The following is a 21,278-nucleotide window of genomic DNA, read 5'->3' on the forward strand; positions in this document are numbered from 1 at the left end:
TTAAGCTTTTCTTTTTTTCAGGGATATGCAAACTACTTTGAAAACATCCAAGTAATAGTAGAGTTTTCCACAGTTCTTAAATCCAAATGCCTCCATCTAAAACTATTCTTGTAATTCCAACCGTAGGAATATCTGTGTAATTAACACTCTCCAATGCTCAGATATTATCCAGTCAGCTGTTGGTAGATCGTTCATTATTTCTGCACGTAGAAAATATGACGCCTGAAGAGGAAAAGAAAAAACTCATCTAGTTCTTGGAGCACTACAGGTTTTGGAACATCACTATCAATAACTGAAAAATAAACTAGACAGAAGTTTCTATAACTCTATAGGCTTTCTTACCATTTTCCAGCAGACATTCTGTAGGTCATGCTCTTTTAGATAGAAAATATAAATAGGTAAAGGAATCTGAACTGAGAAACTCATTGAAGTGCAGTGTCCTATAGTCTTTAAATATGGATGGACAAATGTGCAGAGAAAAGAAATGATACACTGGGATAAACACCCCATGAGGTTTTAACAGAAAAAGTAACTCAGGAGAGAATGAACATTCCATAATGTTGTAATGAAATTTTGTTTAAATATCTGATATATTTTTGTAAATTATCTCATGATTTATTGAAAAGTAATAGTGATAAAGCATTTGTTTTGTTGACTAACTTAGTGAAAGAAGCATGAAAGAACTACCATAGATAGTAAGAGCTCATGTCTGTGTGCTATTATAGGAGAAGAGTTTACATATACTTCCTCATGTTATTAATTAGACATCTTTTCAAAGAGTTGTAGAAAAGTTAAAAAGCAAAGCCTCTAGTATTGAAGCTGCTGCTTTAAGAAGATAGAAAATAAACACACAGTACAGGATAGTGAAGTTGAAACTACAGAAATATTGGCCACGAATGAATGATATCTTTGGAAGATTTATTTTTTAAGAAGGTACAGAATCAATTGTTAACAGAAGTCTGAAGAAAGGAAGTGTCCAGAGTTGTAGATAACATTATACATCCCCTACAGAAATCCCTGAATGATGAAAAGCCAAGTTCTGAATCAGACACTCTTTTTTTCCCCCTCAGAATGTTTACTTAACACTACAGAAGGAAATAAATTGGAAATCTTTACTTTAAATTGGAAAGAATTTTGTTGTCAGTCAATTCCTACTGCTGTACATATTCAGATCAGAAGGCAAAAAAAGTCTATGAGCTGGGGGCACCATTACACTATTTGACTAAACTGGAAAATGAAGTGCTCAATTAGAATGTGACGTTAGGATGGGATTCGGAGATGCTGCAGCATACAGATCATTATTTGTAGTGGGTCCAGGCTGCCACTATGTTCAGGCTCCCATTGCCACTTGAATAAGAGGGCATCTTTGCTGACACACTCTGCATTTCTTATTACAAGGTTTCAGTTCCTCTAAAGGCTATGACACGTAAAAGAAATTGCTGTCTATTTAGAAATCTATACAAATCACACACACACACACACACACACATACGTATATATGGATATATATACCCACATATACTCTTTTTTTCTCCTTAAATAAGGACTTCCTGCATCTTCTTGACAGAGTGCTGTATCACAAGTCCCTAAAATGTGGATGGCATATTTGTTTATTTTTACCATATTGATGAGAATTGAATGGGAAGCCTCTTACTGATTCTGAGGTTTTGTCCCTCCCATGCCTGGATGGTGTCACTATCCACTCTCTGATGCTGATGGGCTGTGCCTTCCTGCCCTGAAGATGCTGAAACAGCATGTTTTATGAGATCATCTAATGAGCCAGAGCCAGCTGGTGGGCTTTGAATCACTTTGAAAGGGTAGAGGTGACTCTTTATGACAGTCTCTCCATGAGCAGCAATTTAAAATGCATAAAGAAATGAATTTGTACACTTATTTAAATACTTTTGTGTGATTCTCAACAGGAATAACTTGCCAGATGCTAAATAAGCCTAGAGTGACTGGAACTTCTGAACTTTGGGAACAGGAAAATCAGGGACTGCACAGTTTCGAAAGCACTTCAACTAAATTTATTGCTGGGGAAAAGCAGTGGTGATGTCATTTGGAACCAAATAGGGCCACTGAAGAAGAATGGTTGGATCAGGCCTAGAGCAGGTGTGAAGAAAAATGACAGTCCTGATTTCTAACTTCACCTAAGCTTAGAGACCATTTCTTCCCTTAGAAACAAGAAACCACTCACCAGGTGGATTTTCTAAGCCCTATGTTAAGAGGGAAATAACCACAAACAAATTGTACCAAACATTTCTGACAAATGGATGGCTCTAGCCCCCGAGGTATGTAGGAAGGGAAGGGAGAGATAAAAATGGACACAAAAGTAGAAAGCTACCCAAAATGAGTAATGAAGAATAAAAGCAATCTGAAAAGAACACCTGCTGGACTGACAACAGAAGAGGAACAGGAGAGCAAAGTAAGATAAATGCTCATCTTGGAGATACGTAAGATCGAAAGAAGGGAAGAAGAGGCAGGTATGAGCCTGTGATATAAATGAATTACAGAGTGCCTGGCTTGTTTCAACACACGCTTGAATCAATGCTATGCAAAGATCTATGATACCAGCCACACTGTGTTGTCGATGCTGAAAATAAGCAAGAGTAATCAGGAGGAGTGATGGTAAGGGCTAGAAGTTGAGTCCATCTGTCTTTTCCTTTGCCAGCGCTGTGGTTATTATGATTACAGTAAAGCTGTCATTATTCAAAGTCCAAAGACATAAATTATTCTGTATAGCTGAATTTCCTGATAGATGAAGGTTTTGCCAATTTAAGGACCGAGAATTTATGCTAAATCTTTAAACTGAATCTTTTGTTTTAATAGATCACAAGCTACTTCATCGTTATTTATGTTGATCACTTTTATTTGGGTCCTGGCCAAATTGGACCTCAATGGCTAGTATATAGGTGTGTTTTAGGCATTAAATCACTGTAGATTCTGTGCTGCTCTATTTTATCTTTCATTCAAGGCTAATTCAAGACTCATCTGTTCTCAGTTTTATTTTTCTAATCACTCCAATTTTCCTAGGTCTCTTTGTAGATTTAACTTCAAGAGCTCTTATCAGCCCTTAATTATATAATATGTTATTGTTGTTTCTTTGCTAAGCCTTACCTCTTTCAATAGATCATTGTATCTTTGAGGAGAGAGATCATTAATTCATGGAATTTTACAAAAAAGGGGACTTTAGCAATCCTCTATTAGAACCAGATTAGTTTACAAATGAGGAAAATGGGCTCACTGAAGTGTTTAATTTGCTGAATGCCACACAGTTAATTAGGGACAGCTCAGAAACTAGTATAGAAATATCCTGAAAATCTTCCCTGATGTGTACTTTCTACTACAAAATATTAGTTGGTAGCTCATAATTTTTCTGTTTTGCTTTAGAATGAAATCAGTATGAAGTATAGGAATGATCCTTAAGCGTGAGGCTATCTTCAGAGCCTTCATCATCCCTATCTGTAAGATGCAGGCTATAGTACATGACTCATAAGAGCTGTGATGCATAAACCATGAGCTTAGTTTAAGCCTAATCTGTGTTCATTCTTGGATTTCTCTAGAGAATTAGAGAAGTTGCTTAAAAAGGAGTGAGAATTTATTTTTATTTGAGACCTGATATCATCCAAGGAAAGACTCATCTCAGGGAGACAAATATGGGGACTGCAAGAGAGGTCCCAAGGATCAACAAGAGGAGAAATGATCTGAAAATTAATTATTTTACATCTGTCACCCTGCTATTCTCTACTCCAGGTCCTGTTGACTCATGTCTGAGTTATAAGGAGAGGTACAAACAGGGTAATGTTCTGTTTAACTAAAGTTCTTCAGAGGAGGGTTTTGTGTGTATTAGACAATGTGAGCAGATTCCCAGCTTGGTGTCCACTGCAATGGTGGTGGAGGCACTAGCTGCTCTACAAGTGTTGCACATTGAGCCTTGGTCATTCATATTCCCAGTGCTGATATCGGGGTCATTATTTCCTTCTAGATGAGCATCATTTCCACTGGTAGAGGCATGATAGCCTTAGCAACAGATACCATCATTTTCCAATGCTCATTCATTCTTCTGATATCAACTGAGCAGCTTTCATATGCCAGGCACTTGCAAGATGTTGCTCATGACCCCTGCCTCATTATTTTATAGTACTGGGGGAGGGGCGGGGGGATAGAGCTAAATAAACATTTTATAACAGTGCAGTGTGGATAATGGTAATGGACATACAGGGTGCTGTGGGAGTACATAGGAGGCACATTTTATGCAGGCTTGGGGGGTGAGCAGTGAGGGTAGAGCACTTCCTGGAGTAACTTAGTTTAAGGTGAAACCCAAGGATGATAGGCGACAGCCTATAGGGAAGGCTATTCTAGATGGAAGAAGAAAATATATGGTGGCACAAAATGAAGACAGAATGTAGCATCCGTAGGCAACTTAAGGAAGTTTAGCATGGCCAGCAAGTAGACTGTGTGGTGGGGGTATGAAGAGAGATAAGACTGGTATGGCAGGCAAGGGCAAAAAGTTTGAAGTCTTTCCTCAGGAAAACAGGGCATCACTAAAAGCCATTAAGAAAAAGCATGGCATAATCAGATTTGTGTTTTAAAATACACATTATCACTATCATGTGGATAAAATATATCGGGGGCTGTTGTAGTCATCAAATTGAGAGATGCCTGTTTAGGAGGTTATTATTGCAGTTAAAAACGTAGAAAATGACTACTTGGGACAGAATTGTGGTAATGATGGTTTGGGGAAATAATTATGAGATGGATATTTTTTAAAGTCACAGTTGATAAGATTGGCTGATCAGTTGGATGAAGGGTGTGAGGGAAATCTAGGAGTCAAAGAAGATGCTGAAGATGGAAATCAACCTCTCAGATGAGGTTCATGAGGAGATAAGAGGTGGAATGATGGCTTAATGAGTATAAACCAGATCAGGAGGAAAGGAATGACAAGAGGGAGACTGTAGGTCTGGAGGAGATAAAGGTCTTAAAACAATCAGAAGTCTTGTTGTGAAGAGGTGGGCAAAAGTAGAAGTGGAAACTGACAAGACAGAAGGCTGTGACCAGAGGGGTCATAGCCAGAGCCCGAGCGGGAAAGTGGGATGATGGCCAAACGTGCTTGCTCAGAAGACGGGGCATGTCAGCACATATTGGTCACTCATCAGGAATTCTCAAAAGTGGCTAGGAGTGCAGTTTAAGGGAGGAAGTTTGAAGTTCTTCTGACTGTGCATTGAGGCAGAGCTAGAGAAAATTGATTCCTGTTATCATGGTCTTATCTTAACCCTCTTCTAGAATGGTCCATGGTGCAGTTATCCATAAGTAAATTTTCTGACACAAGTGATCAATAACTGTTATCCTCTTTCCTCATTTCCTACTCTTCACCTCACAGAGCAAAGTTCAAGGCTATGAATTCAATAGGCAGTCAATAGAGTATTTAGATATATGGTTAATTGGGTGACTTAGACAGAAATGAACCTGTATTTCTATGGCTTGAAAAAAGTGATGAATTTTCTCAATCTGTTATTTTGGTTGATTATTTAGTATCAAAGTAGTTTGATGACTTTTTTTAGTTCTTTTAGGGAGCTGCACTTTTGAGGTGGGTTAAAAACAGTCTTGGTGAGATAAGGAAAGCTGAATAGATCCTGATTTTTCATTTGGAGATTTCCATGTCAAAACTGTCTCTGTCTGCAGATTGAATGACAAGGCCACTGAAACAGAAGCCAACACAGACTTCCTCTTAAGTAACACAGAATTATTCAAAAACAATTCAAAACAAATAAAACAAAAAGGGAGAAAAGACTTTAAGCCATGTTTTAAGATTCTAGAAAGGAAGGGAAATGCTAAACACACATGCATACACATATACACACACATATGCAAACACATCCTTTCTAAAATGCATACAAGAAAACTTTGTATGTAACTCCAATCTCAAATGTTATTTTGAAATTCAGCAAAAAGACGATCCATTTCCATCTCCAATCATTTCGTCAGATTCACCAATCAAGGGTAGGAGTTGACCCCAGGTATACACTCTGAGGTGTTGTTCAGCACTGTTTTTTAAATTTTGTTTCATTTCTATGTCTGGCTCTTCCACTCCTGGGTCCTCCAGCAAACCCTGTTGTGCCACTTCAGGACATTTCTTCTACGCAGACAAGTTAGTGAGGAACAGATGATGACCAACTGTTAAATTCCACCACAGCAGAAAGAATGTGAATGTCTCCAAAGGCCAGAGAATGATGATGACAGTTAATATTTTTGATCACTTATCTGTCAGGCACAGTTCTAGGTTACTGACATAAATCTTCTCATTTAATCCTCACAACATAAATAATAGGTAGGTATTATTATCCTCTCCATTATACAGACGAAAATCTGAGGCTCATAGCATGTAAATCCCTTCCCCAAAGTCTCATAACTAGGACTATTTACAGTCAGAGTCAGGACCCAGGTTGTCAGTTTCTAGAGCCAGAGTAGTCTCTAATTCAGTATCCTCAAAGAACATCTCTAATTTGAGAAATCACTAACCTAAATGGTATATGTTTGAAGTACGGTTTCTTAAAGTCCCAGTTATTTCTGGGTGGGCTAATGATAGAGCTAGTCATTATAAGACAATTGTCAGATTCAAACTCAGTTGCTCTGATGATTACCAAGATGCAAGAGGCTTTGACTCTACCATCACAGAATTCCTAATCTAGCGCTGGAAGCTTCAGAGCTCAGTGGTTAAGAGCAGAGACTTTGATGTAATACACACATCCTTTTGAATTTGTGGATCTACTACCATCAAGTTATATTGACTCCATTACTTTTTCTTATTAAGCCAAAATTTCTCCTCCTTAAACTGGTTTTAAAATTATTAACCACAGAGGGCCAGCCAAGTGGTGTAGTAGTTAACTTCACAGGCTCTGCTTCAGTGGCCCGGGGTTTGCAGGTTCGGATCAGGGCGCTGACCTAGCACAGCTCATCAAGCCACACTGCGATGACATCCCAAATAAAATAGAGGAAGATCGGCACAGATGTTAGCTCAGCGGCAACTTCCTCAAGCAAAAAGAAGAAGATTGGCAACAGATGTTAGCTCAGGGCAAATCTTCTTCATAAAAAAGAAAAATGTTAACCACAAAATGTTGATGCAAGATTAAATGACATAATGTATATAGAACCTTTCGTATAATATCTGGCTTTTGTTAACTGTAGCTATTATTATCACCACTGTTGTATTATTTACACTTCTAAACATGTAAGCAGTAGTACAAGGCATTCTATCATAAATTCCAAGCTAGTGGCATGTGCAGTACACATTCTAGGAATTCAAGCTCTAATCCTCTCTCTTCCGCAAAGTTCTCCCCGAGGGACTACATGGTACAATTTTAAGAAATGCTTGTAAAGGGTGAATGGATTGAACGTTTTCCATCTGAAATGATTTTTCCCACCTCTGAACTTGTATCTTTTTGAAGCCCATAGTGTCTTGTTCTTTACGTCTTAGTGTTATATTGTGCTTTGTAACTTAACTTCTATAGGTATTTTAATCTCTCAATACATTTTAACTGTTCTCCTATTTAGGTCCCGTCTCCCAACTGATTTATTATTTCCCAAGGGAAGGGATTGTGTTAATTTCATATCTGTGTATTTTACAGTATCTAGTACATGGGAGCACACATTGTAAGTACCAAAGATATATTTATTATACTTGATTCTATTTCATTAATTTGCCTGGATTTGATTTTATAATAGACCTAGGAGATTTTCGTAGGCAGATAATGCCTTCCATCCTCCTATAAATACACAACTCCGTCGTATTTTTCCCACTAGAGATTTAGAGGGAGTAAATTTTTCTAGAATCAAATGACCTGGCCCTTAGATAAAAAGTGCACTATTTAAGATAGATGATTACTTTATATTAAAAGAAAAAAAAGACTTCAAAAAAATCTAACTTTTAAAAATCTTGACTTTCTAGCTAAAATAGTCTAATATATTGTTAAGAAAAATAATTTTGAAACTTTTCAAAAACTTCTCATATAAAGTCATTGATAGAAGTAAATGTTTTATGCTTTGTCCATCATTCCACCTTTGAAATGGGCTATTCTGGGACGAAAAGTGCATCACTGTGTTCATATATTGAATGGAAAAGTCTTGAGGCTCTGTCTACATAAGGAAGAAAAAGAGAGAAAGAAATTATCCAGCAAGATAACAACACAGACTATTCATCTCTATCAGTTAAGCTCAAATAAGCTTAGTTTTATTTTCTTGTTTTATTCCTGCCATTGTTTTAACATTAGCAATCACGTAACAAACATCCCCCTTCGTCAATATCTATAATAAAATATTAAAGACAGTGAGACGGATGGGAGCAGAGAGTGGTTGTAGGAGACATGGAACCTGGAGCTGGCTTCAGAGTTTACAGTCAAATTGAGGTGGTGACTTTGGGGAAAGAGCCATGTATGCATATGATTGATGAGGAGACAGTGCTGGTGTGGGTGACACAGGCAGTGGTTTGTTGCGAATCTCTGCCTGGAGCAGCAAAGATATGAACTGAGCTTCATTTAAATAATTTGTCAGCTTATTTGACTAATACTTGATTTGTCAAAAGAGACTGAAATCAAACAGACCAGACCAAAAAGATTGCTCCATTTCCTATATGTTCCACGAACAGAGCTGTTACCATTAATTTGACACTAAAACAGTCTACAACAAATTGGATGGAATGGAAATTTTAATTCTTTACCCAATTTATCCAAACTACAGAGACACTTAGCTTTTCAGAGTAATAGTTTCTTAGTCAATTTCATTAATTCCAAAGGGTGCTTAACTGTTTCAGGATGAACCTGGGGAGAAGTTGTGCTGCTCAAGGGGATTTTCTATTGTTCCTGTAAACAAGATGGAAAAGAGGGACCAAACCCATTGGTGACTGGTGATCTTCTGGATATCCTCCAGTCATGCAATTGACGGTGTCTTGTAGCAAGTTCTCTAGTGTCTATGCTGCACCTAACCGTACTGGGGAGGGTTTAGATACCATTTCCCACTCTCTTCAGTAAGGGAAGTTTTCCAAGAATTAAGGTTTTACGAGGGAATAAAGTAGAACACACACACTAACATATAAAAGATACTTTTATTTGAAATTACTCTGTGTTTTTAAGTGAGTTGTCAAATGAGATCTAAGTTTTCATGAGCACTTACCCTATACTGATCCCAAGACGCTAACTCTGGCTCTAGGGATAGATTCATGTGCTTGTTCTAAACACTGAGCAAGAGAGGATAGCAACTTGCCAGAGGCTCCATTGCTGGCTAGTATTAGAGCTGAAATTTGGACCTTAGTCTGTTAAAGAGCAAGAGAAGTGTATGTAATTTGATGCTGAAATGCTTTAGAAAATGTTAGATGAAGCCTTAGATTTTGAAACCCAGATCCTACAATAGGCCAGAATGCCAGAAAATGTAATTATTGCACTCCTTTTTGGCACTATTAACAATTACAGAATTTATTGTACATACCATAAGTGTTTTACCATCAAGTGGGTTACCCGTGGAAAAGACAAATGTGAATATACATTAGAATGGAAGAAGTCAATGGGAATTTGGAAACTGGAATCAACATTTTATCCTTTCTCTATTGAGGTGGCATAAAAATGAGTAAGCACATCCAGCTTTCCCCTTTCTCTGCATCCTGTCTTAGCAACATAAATACTAATTGGTTGCTATGGTGATCTCAAGCTTGTAACTAAAACGGAGGTATCTAGGTAACAGTATCTGAAGGTGAGAATGATGAATGCTTCAACTCTGGAGTTTCGTAGGGAGATGGTGCTGGAGTATAAAAACTGGCAAATGTAGCCTCAGCTCCAAAGGATTGGTAAATTTGTTAATTTCATCCTCATCATTTCTGACTACATCAATTCATCTACCTACAGAGGCTTGATTGCCTTCATATAAGTTGGTCTCTGAAGTTGACAACTTCCATAAACTTTCAGTCAATGAGAAATACCAGTTATGGGCAGAATTTAGCACTTAATACACTTTTTATTTTATTGCTGAAAAGGGTTCAGCGGCACTAAGATGATTTAAGCCATCAATGAGATGCAGTGGAAACAGCCTAGTAAAATCATAGTCAGTCTGTGCCTCTTCTCCATGACTCATGGGTTTATTAAGAAATCTCATTCTTTAGGGCCCAAAGGATGAACCACATTGCTCCCAGTCAAGACCCTTGTGCTTTAATCGGTGACTGCCACCAATCAGCCACACAACATGTCACGCAACCTTTCCAGGTCTCTTGTTTCCTCGTTTATGAAGGGAACGATAACTGGGCCTCCCTCTCAGGGCTATTACGGGGATTAAGGATGGAATTATTCTAAAGCACTTTGCAAATACAAGTGTTATATAAATGCTAAATACTAACCTATGGCTTTGATTTCATTAGCTCTTCATACTTGAAAGATATAAGGAGAGCTCAATAGTTAAGAGTTCAACAGAGAACTCTCCTCTGTAAAAATGAAATATGTATGCATAGGTATACTTATATATGTCTATTTATTGGTATACAGGATGTTATGTTTACTTGTTTATTTAGTGATTATAAGGATGTTGAGTGGAACTTTTCCTATTGCCCTAGAATTGGGAAAAGGCTTCAAGAGGACTGACAGCGTTATCATGTAAGAATCAGGAGGTTAGAAACCTTGCTAGGTCCTATTTAGAAGCAGAAAAATGTCAGCTATCCACATCACATTCCTCCTCTCCCCTCCTCAGCCTGTGAAACAGAGAGGGCATGGGCATTATCTAGGATGTAAGTAAGAGAGTACAGTGATTCTTCTGTTTCTACCTTAAGTCAAGAGAAATGGGGAAGGCACGCATTTACCCCACTGAAATTAAGTATGATGCTGAAAGGTTCAGAGAGAATTACTTACAGTAGCACATAGCAGGAAGGAGATTTCCCATTTTTTTTTACCTCGTTGGATATATGTGTTAGCTGGGTCTACTGTTTAAACAGAAGAAAACTATTTAACTATTTAACAGAGAAAACTATTTAAACAGAGAAAAATGTAACTGGAGAGGACAGAATGGAGAGCCTCAATGAACAGCCTCTAGTCCTATTTGGCTTGGCAAAATTATAGGAGTTTCCCTTTGCTAAAGTGGATGAATGGAAGGTAGTCATGTTTAAACCATCTTGCTAGTACCCAATGCAAAAGATGACCACTGGACAAAGGGATTCCAGCAGCAAGAGGCTTAAAGGGCCTGGAGCAAAGGAGATCTGGTGAGGTTACATCAGAGTAGGCATCTATACAATGAGAAGTTCTGGTACGCTCCCCAAAAATAGAAGGGGAAAACTCCAGATAGAAGTTTAGTCCCATTTTTTTAAATCAAAATATACATTACAGAGCACAAGAAATAGACATGACTACATACTCTGGAAAAAAACTGGGTTATATTAGGCAGCCGGGCTTATTGGGTAAATAAAGGGAAGGTCAAAGTCATATGGCTGTAGAGTTAGAGTGAAAGAGAATTGGAAACTTGAAAGACTGACTGAACTGAGTCCAGCAAGAAAGCAAATGTCACAAATCAGTAAAGCAGAATTTAATATTTTTATTCCTACTATAATGACATGAATATTTTGAACATGGATCTGACTAATTATTTAGACTGGCAGTCTCAACTCTTAGTGTTTAACTAGCTTGATAATCCTCATAATATCACTGAAAAATAAAATGACCAATGATCTGTATATAAATAACTTTTTTTTTAAGTAGTATAATGGAGCCAACCCCAGTGGCCTATTGGTTAAAGCTCGGTGCACTCCACTTCAGCAGCCTGGGTTCGGTTGCCAGGTGTGGACGTACATCACTCGTTGGTGGTCATGCTGTGGTGGCGACCCACATACAAAAAGAGGAGGATTGGAACAGATGTTAGCTCAGGGTGAATCTTCCACAGGGGGGAAAAACCCAGAAAAGTGGTATAATGAATGCTTAGTATGTGACAGATATTACACTAAGACATTTAACTAGATTGTTATTTAATGCTCACAAAAATTATATGAGATGGATACTATTATTCCCAGGTCATAGAGTAGGAAACTGAGGTCCAGAAACTTTAAGTGATACATCAAGATCACAGGCATAATAAGTATGATAGGTTTACTTGTTCTGTTGTCTAATTGAATAGACTTTTTGAATTCTATTGTTTAAGAGCAGATCATTAAAGTGGAAACATTACTTTGCTTTTTCCCAAGGTGGATATCTTTGGACCTCGCACACGATATATGGGTCTTCTCTTTCTTAATCCTGAGGCAGATGATGCTGCTGAGTAAAATCGAAATCACACATCAAGGCAGATTGAGACCACTCTAAATTTGTGATCACAAAACCTCATCTAGGCCCTCAGTGCTGCCAAGAAGGCCTGTTATGACATTTTAAAATAACTTAAATCCTTTAAAAAATGGCATCTTTTTTTTTTTTTTTTTACTGGTATATGGCTTTTAAAGTTCTTCAAAACCTTTCTTCCCCCCAGAACTTGAGAAGATCCAACCAGTCTGTCAAAGGAGTAACAAATTTGCAAAGGTACTTTCTCTTTCTATAGGTGTTAAGGATTCTAAACAGGGTTCTTCAGGAGGGATGGATGTAAAGCACTGGGAAAAAACGATATAGCACTTTCCTTCTGGGAGGCAGGTCATGCTGTCCTCCTTTATGCCATATATAAGGTGTGTGGGTAACCTTAAATCTACAGCTTTAATTTATTATATAGATACAGAGATAAAATACTCCTTTGGTTTTTAATGATTTAAAACATTGCATGTTAATTGTGGAGCATAGGACAAAACATGCGAAAGAAAATAAAAATCACCTCCATAAACCAGATATCCAGAAATAACAAGTATTAGGAGCTATAGAGAGCAAGGATGGGTAAGGTGCCTGTTTTCAGGGAGGGACACCTGGTAGTAAATGAACACTGGGACTGACAAAAGAGTGACATGAACAAACTAGAGCACAGCAGACACTCTTGACATTAGGATTGATACAAGTGTTGTGTTTCAAGTGATCATAAAAGAAGATAGGTGAGTTTCTTCTGTCGTGTGTGTGTGTGTGTGTGTGTGTGATGTGTGTGTGTGTGTCCAAAGATATTTTCAAACTTTGAAAATCTGCACCCCCTCCTCCCCCCGCCATGTATACCTTTTCCTAGGAGCAAGGCTGTACCTTAGCACTGGTTCTAGTGTCAATAGATTGGAGAAACCATATATAGTGAAGGCAATATCTCAAGCATTGGAAAAGGCCCTAGTTTTATAGAACCACCAACCAGACAATCAGTGATATCCTAAATATGCCAATTGAGACTGTAACTCATCTTACTAAGAATTTTTTTTTCAAAAAAATTATAAGGCATTTCTTTAGGAAGCTAAAATAATATCAAACTGCAATTGGAAAAAATATTCTCAAAAGTATTTCCCAACATGCTTCCCTGAAGTGCAACCAAAAACTAATGGAAAAATTCATTTGGTGATATCAAATTTAGACAAACCAAGCAGGCTTCTTCACTGCAGGCCTTCTCAGGGCATTTAAAATGCTAATATGAATTTGAAGTCTTCTAGATGGGATATGATGTCTCCCAATGTGCTCCTTGTTCATTTATTATTCATTCTTATTCATTCTGCAAATATGTAGAGTGCCTATTACAGGCTGGTGCCACTCTATGCTTTGGTGGGGGAGGGGTGCACAGGAAACAGTACAGGCAGCCTCGTAACCCTGACTCTAGTGGTAAGACAGATGCCCGACCTACAGGGAAAGGAATGGAACGGCTGCTTATCTTGCTGTATTGTTTCAAGCCAAGGAAAATGTTAACTACAGAAACATTTATGAGATGAAGAGTGGGATTATCAGCAGGAAGCCAGGCATCTGCCTACCTTTCTCCTTTCTGATATAATTAACCATCATCTCCGCACTTTCTCATCTTCTTTGTATTGATCTTTCACCATATAATAGCCATAAATAGCAAAAGGAAGGCTTAATAACAAACATTAAAATGAATAAATAATTACAGCCACTAATCTTCCTCAACCAAGTGATTATTTGTTCAGTGACACTATTACATAAAACGAGGTTTACATAATTTAAAAGGACATCATCATGCCATTTTTATAACTTTTTTTTTTATTTGTCCTTGCTTCCGGTACCCTTTAAAAGCAATATAAAGACAGAATTATTGCAGCATATGTAGGAAGGGACAGAGGCAATGGTTTTATACAGACGGGAGTAGTTTAAACCCAAAATACGCATCAATTTGGAAGATCAGATGGAATTTTTACACTTTATATTTTTATGTTTTTAACTTATTTTATAATGAGTGTGATATTACATCTTTAACAAGTCTGATCTTTCTCAAAAATACCCCATTTCTTCTACATTTGATGCTATCTTATAATCTATCTTTAGTCAGCATATGGATATTTTTGAGACCCATTGCCTATATAGACACTTCATCTTTAATGATGTCTATTTTTTAATACTCTGAGAATAAAATTATTTATGCTATTCTTCCAGTATACTTTTAACAAATAATATCTAATGACTGTCCTTAATCACTTGTGTGTACCCTGAAGTGGAACCTGAGTGGCCAAAAATGCAGCCCTGCAGCTCCCACACTCAGCTTGAACTGGCCGTGACGATGTGAGCAGGATCAAGAAGAAAACTGCTAATCCGGAGACTACCTTTAGAAATACTTGCTAAGGCAAAGGAGGAATCGAATTTTTGAAACAGCTGTCTTAGGGTCTCAGAGTTCACTATTGCAATAGACATAAAATAGACTATGAGAAAGGTACAAGCAACTAACATTCAACATTAGAAATCGACACATTTGTCGAGTACCTGCTGTGCGCCAGGGACTTTCTCTCTCTCGTGTTTCTCTCCCTGTGCATTAGCTCTGCCATTTCTCTCTCCCTCTTCTGGCCGGCCACTTTTGGTTGTCCACAGCATGTAATCTTGCATAACTCTAGAATGAACAGGTGCAGTCCATCTTGGCTCTCCTAACCCCAAATTTACATGATATTTCAGCTGAATCTCATAGCTGAGCATCTTGATTTTCCCGATTCTAAATTTCTGCCGGGGGACTCTGATTGCAAAATTGGAAAAGCACATCTTTTTGATACTGTTCATGGGCCCCAAGTATGATTCAGATACATGTATCTGCTATATATATATTTATATACACATATATATAATCTCACTAATCATAGCAGGAGAACTCTGGACAGGAATTCTCCCAGACAAGGAGGGGAGAGTTAACACAAATAAATGAGGGTGCTTGTACTGCAAGTAACATAAAGACTAGTGGCAAATTAGCTGTGCCTTCAGGCAAGTAGCAGAATGGGGTCATATATTCCAGGCTTTACATCTGAAACCAACAACAAGGAGAGGGATCTCCTTTTGATGCAGGGTCGGTGAGCCCAGGAGTCGAAAGAAAGATTTCTCGGACTCTCAAGGTCTGGTAGTAGTGTTCTTTTATTTAGAGAATAGTATGGAACAGCATGGGGACAGGACCCATGGGCAGTGAAGAGCTGCTGTCGCTGCTGCATGGGGACAGGACCCATGGGCAGTCAGAGCTCCTGCTGCTGCTCTGAGTTGAAGGTTAGGGCTAAATTTATAAGGCACGGGTACGTGACTTATTTTTACTGGAAAAAGAAAAGATGATGTAAAAAGTCATTAAATGATTTCAGTGCAGATGGGGTCTGGTTATTGTGCGGTCATATAACTTTAGATATGAATCCGGTCATATAGATCGGCATGTAGGTGAGGATGCCCTGGGCTTCAGTCCCTGGGGCAGCCCTAATTCATACCATAAAAATCCACCGGGTCATATAGTTCGGCATGTAGGCCATGCCACCTTGGGCTTCTCTACCTGGGGCAGCCTTAATCCACATCACTTTATGTAACTTTTTTAGGACAAGGATAGCTTTGCCAAAAATACCCTGCCAGATTTCCTTTCCTGTCTCGTAGACCAGCGGTAGGTAGAAGCACATTTTTAACCTTACTACTAATATGCAAATACCACTTAAGGTGCCAAATACCATGATGGGCTGACAAGTCAGAACATGTTCCTGGCCTGAGAGAGAGGTTTTATTCCCCTTTGTCATTTGAAGAAGGGGTAGGTACAAACAAAGTTGGAATTCTGTTAGAACAGGGAGCTTAAAAGAAGTCTAGTACTCTTTACTGTGTTATTCTGCCATTGACTTTTCTCCTACTAGGACTTCACATCAATATACTACTTGGTGAATTTCTCAGGTGGACTGAGAGCCATAGAAAGCTGGCCCAGTAAGAGATAGCCCAAGCTTCATAATGTTGTACTGGGTGTCTAGATTTCACAGTAAATAGTATTTACTGTGGGTGTGTGAATTTGTGTATGCATTAGTGTATGCATCCATTTAACAAGCTAGAGACCTTGGGAAACTCATTTTATCCCTCCTGAAAGACTCAATTGCCAAATGAGGAGGGAGGGGCCATAGGATATGCCTGGTACCCTCACCAGACTCTTATTAGGAGGAATGACTCTTGCAGAAGGATTGTGAAGCTGTGAAGTGGTCTGCAAATATAAGGCATTTCACGCCCCTTTCTCATTAACACTCTAACATCTTTCATGCAGCTACAAAAAGTCCACAGGAAAACATTTTCATATAAATAAATAAAAATATGTAAAAGAATGGTTTGAATAAAAACTCAATGGCTTGAGATTTGGTTTTATTTTGAAATGAGGTCAACCTGGTTGGGTTTTGAATTTCAAATAGAGAAATTTTGCATGGCTCTGTGAGTTATACAAAGATATTTTAAATGTTGGTAAGAAGAAAGCTCCTCGCAGATAGCAGCAGGAATCACACTGGCAGAGTTAAAGGAAGAAGAGAAACAAACGCAAAATGAGGAGAACAAATACATATTTTCCCTCAGGGTGTTCAAAGAGCAGGAGAATAAAAGACATAAAGGGAGTTGGTTAGAGAAGGCAGCTAACAGCGCACCTCCAGAGACAGCAGGGCTCCTGTTGAAACATAAGAGAAGGGAATTGGGTATAGGAAGGGTGCTCCAGTGCTCATGGGGACTGTGTGGAGCAGCGACAAGGACATGGTGATGAGAATCTGATTTCCTAGAGTTTTTGTTCTGGCCCTGCTGTGAAGAGGTTCCTAGACCCGATTCCAAAGTGTGTGTGTGTGTGTGTGTGCGTGTGTGTGTGAGTGGTGGCTTCCCCACACCAACAAATAGTTCTCAGACATCAGCAGGGTGTCCAAGAATTCAATTCAATTCTGACACTATTTACCCCAAGAGAGAATCAGATTTCACAGGCAAAGGGCTCCATCCCATGCATACCACCCCCAGCCTTCATACAACAGTCTTAAGTACCAGGTTGTGACCTAAGCCTCTGGCCATTGAAACAGAGGTTCCCAGAACCCCTGCTCAGGTTGAATTAATTTGCTAGAATAGCTCACAGAACTCAACAAAACCCATTTACTCTCTAGATTGCCAGTTTTTACAAGGGATATTTAAGGATACAAATCAACAGCCAGATGAAGAGATACATAGGGCAAGGTCCTGAACAAAGGGGTTTCTGTCCTCCTGGAGTTTGGGGCCTGGCGTGGTGGTACGTGTAAGGATTCTGGTTCCTCAATGTGGAATCTGTCTGAAAGAAAGGGCCATGAGGAGTTCTTTTAAATTTTTGTGGAGACTTCATTATGCAGTCCTGATTGACGAAATCATGGGCCATTGGCAACTGATTCAACCTCAAGTCTCCACTGCCCTCCCCAGAAATCAGGGGGTGGGACTGAAAACTCCGGTCCTCTGATACTCCGATCTCCTAGCAACCAGCCCCCATGTTCGGGTGGCGTCCAAAACTCACCTTCATTAACATAAACCAGACATCCATTTCACCTTTACGTTCCTGGTTTTGGGAACTGTGAGCCAGGCACTGTGGATGAAGACTCAATATACCTAAGAAATGAGTTTTTGTCATCTGAATGATCGAATATATATATATTTCTTATAAATCACAATATTCTACCTGCTGTTATTCAATCTTTCGACTTTGGGCAAGTCATGGCATATCTAGGACTCAGGTTTTCTCAACTGTGAAATGAGGGGTTTGGGTGAGGCTAGGCTGTCTCTTAGAGCAAACTCAGTTCATGACAGAGACCAGGTCAAGGATTATGTATGCCTTACTCTCCATGCTTATTGTTGTCGACACATTAAGAGAGCTGCCACTAAGGCTTCAAGGTACATACGATGGGGTTGTGCACACCAGACTGTCTTATTGATAGGAGTGCCCATAAAAAAAAATGTTGGAGACCAAGGTCTTTGATAAGCAAATAGAACATTACCATATCTTAACATGATGCAATGGTTCTTTTATATGTTCAAACTGTAAGGCAGCTGGAGAAAATATTTCTTTTTATAAGTATTCTTTTGGAAATTGAATCTTCCAATATGCCCAGAAAGATGTTTGAGCTTGCTTAAGCAAGACCCTTCCATGAAGGTTGTGATTTCAGCAAGGTCTAGAGTGGAGCCCTACCATCTATTTACAAAGGTCTTGCCATGCACTTCTTATGAGCTCCCAGTTGAGAATCAAGGCCCTAAAGGAAAAGACGACTAACATGTCCAATTCTCCAAAAATTTGTCATTGACGTTAGCCATCACTTTGCTCCATCTAGCCACAGTGAAAACTCTTCTCAGAATTCAAAGCTAGGTTACAAAACATTACGTATTGCTTCAACTATTACCCTATCTACTAGATATAGTTAAACATTACATACTTGAAATACCTATACTGATATTTTTTAAATGTGTTTCACTGGTGTTAATACCGTGAGTGATTTTTAACTTGTTTCTTCATGTTTGCCTCAGTTCCAAGAAATCTCAGTCAAATTTGAAACTTAGTCATGGCAACTATATAGATAAATTTGGTTTCATGTTTTGTCTTTCCCCTTCCCTTGAGGCTGACTTTTTATGAGTCCATTATTATTTCAAATATACATTTTACTGTAAATTTCTTTCCTTGGTGGAAAACATGGGGGAGAAAAGGAAGAAGAGAAATTGTAAGGGAAATGAATGACGGGAAGAGAAGATGCATTAAAAAGGAGAGGCGGGGTGTGGAAAGGGAGATAGGAAAGCAAGAAAGTGAGAAAAAAAAGATGAGCAGATTTATCTCAAAAGAAACTTCTCTGGGCCTGGTGCAACAATGAATTGGGAAACACATCTGTGTGAAAAGGAAAGGAGCAAGAAGTTTTTGGCACAAGTGAGGGGAGCTTCACGGATGAGCATCAGAATATGGGGTCAGAGGATGCTCCATATTCTAAGTTATGAAATTTTCAACAACAGTATTTCATAATGTTTATTGAACAGAGATGCTAAGATTTCTCCAGAGTAATCATTCCAGTAAAGAAATACAATATCTTCTAATTCCAGATAAGGCAAAGTTTAAAAAACATATAGGTTGGTGTGACTGGAACTATTGTCTCCTAGATACTTAGCCTCCATTTACTGAAATGATTTTGAAGTAAGCCTGGGAGTTGCTTATCACCTAAATTTCACGAGGCAAAACATCAGTATTTCTTTATTTAAAGAAATATTTTTATCAGGCAAAGCAAAGTTGAAAATCAGATTCTGTAATATCATGTAAGTAATGACCCCAAAATGGGCTGATTTGCAGGATGACAGGCTGTGGAAACTCTCTTAACACCTCCCAGTTGTGTAGTTTCCCCAAATCAGTTTTACATAAATATAAAGGTGTGCAATCTGCCAGTTAATATTAATGTGCTCATTTGCAGGTGAGTTGAAATAACATGACACATCTGGGACTGGCCTCATTGACCTCTTTGGTAGTGGTGATTCATTAAGTGGTCACTTCTTGAGACAGCAATATCTGCTTGAACTGCTATTAACATTTTGAGACCTTACCCAGGTATTTATTGCTTTTGAGTAGAAATCTGCACCATAGTTAGCTAAAGACAGGTTTCGGGGGGGGGGGAGGGGAGGGGGTGTGTGTGTGTCTGTGTGCGTGTGTAAAGGGTAGAAATAGGGTGACATGAGCTGAAATAAAATAATTTTGTAATTTTCCAGCTGATGTAAGAATGTAGGAGAGTTTGAATTGAGGGTAAAATGGGTTTTCAAATGAATTGTTAGTAGCTTCCTGTGCAGAGCTTGAAGTCTACTCCACATTCATCCAGTCAACATGTTTTGGGGGACACACATCACATCCCAGGTACCGTGTTGAGCACTGGCAAAATAATGCAGAGGATAAAAGAGAAAAAAGTCCTGCTGTCTTAGAGGCAGACAATAAATAGTTGAGAGAATAAATTCACCAAGTGTCTGCTGATTAGAATGTGTTGGGTAAACGAGGATGGAGTGAGACAAAGATGACATGAGCACTGTAGATAAGCTGGACAGGGTAGCCATCTCTGATGAGGAGAAGTCTGAGCAGACACCAAAGAAAATGAGGGAATGAGTGAAGCAGGTATCTAGGGAAGAAAATCCCAGAGAAGCAAAGCAGTGTGAGAAGGCCCTGAGGGAAGAGTGGGTTAGGCTTGTCTGAGGAAGAGCAAGAAAGCTCAGCCTGCGGTATAGAAAGGTGGGGATAAAAGGCTGTAAAGAGGGATTCTAGGCCCCTGTAGACTACTGTAAGGACCTTGGCATTGTCTTTTTAGACAGTTTGAGAGGAGAATGGACCAGTTCTAAGTTTTGTTTTTGAAGGGTCACTTTTTTCTGTTGTGTGAAGAATAGATTGTAGAGGCCCAAAGAAAAATGTGCAGAGAGCAATTAGAGAAAGCATTAAAATAAAATATTGTATTGGGGAAGGTTAAAGATAGGGAGAATGGGTGGATCCTGGATATGTTTTAAATGTAATGCCAAAGGATTTTCTGATAGATGTGGGATATGAGATAAAGAGAGAAGACAAAGATAATTGAATAATCCCAAATTTTTGCCTTTTTTCCCCAGACTCAATTGCTAAATAAAGAATCAAGATCTCGAACCAAACCTTTCTCCTTTCAGGATGTTGTGTTAGAAGTGACATACAGATAACTTTTCGTATTCCATGTGAGCATCATTTTCCTTGTGAAATGTCTTGACGCTCCTTTGGATGCATTTCTACCCAACACAGGATCCCTCACGCACACACGCCTGATAGACGTTCATCCAAGCATGTGCTTAACTGAATTAACAAGGTTTTAAAATTGAACAAAGGAAGTCTAGATCTTATCAATCTTTTAGTGTGTAACATAACTCACCTCTTCTCCCCCTTTCGTAAATATGAAGAATTCAGCTATATGAAGAATTACTTTTATAACA

At 38.7% G+C, this 21,278-nt stretch overlaps 1 long non-coding RNA gene across 1 annotated transcript; it reads left to right on the forward strand.

Moving 5' to 3' along the window:
• The first annotated feature begins 9,727 nt into the window (after positions 1 to 9,727).
• Positions 9,728 to 19,893, forward strand: LOC103560257 (uncharacterized). Its single transcript, XR_547152.2, has 3 exons — positions 9,728 to 9,832; positions 12,478 to 12,527; positions 19,760 to 19,893. It is a non-coding gene; the product is annotated as an uncharacterized lncRNA (long non-coding RNA).
• The last annotated feature ends 1,385 nt before the right edge of the window (positions 19,894 to 21,278 follow it).

The sequence above is a fragment of the Equus przewalskii genome, chromosome 7 (genome assembly GCF_037783145.1).
Source record: "Equus przewalskii isolate Varuska chromosome 7, EquPr2, whole genome shotgun sequence".
Taxonomy (NCBI): Eukaryota; Metazoa; Chordata; class Mammalia; order Perissodactyla; family Equidae; genus Equus; species Equus przewalskii.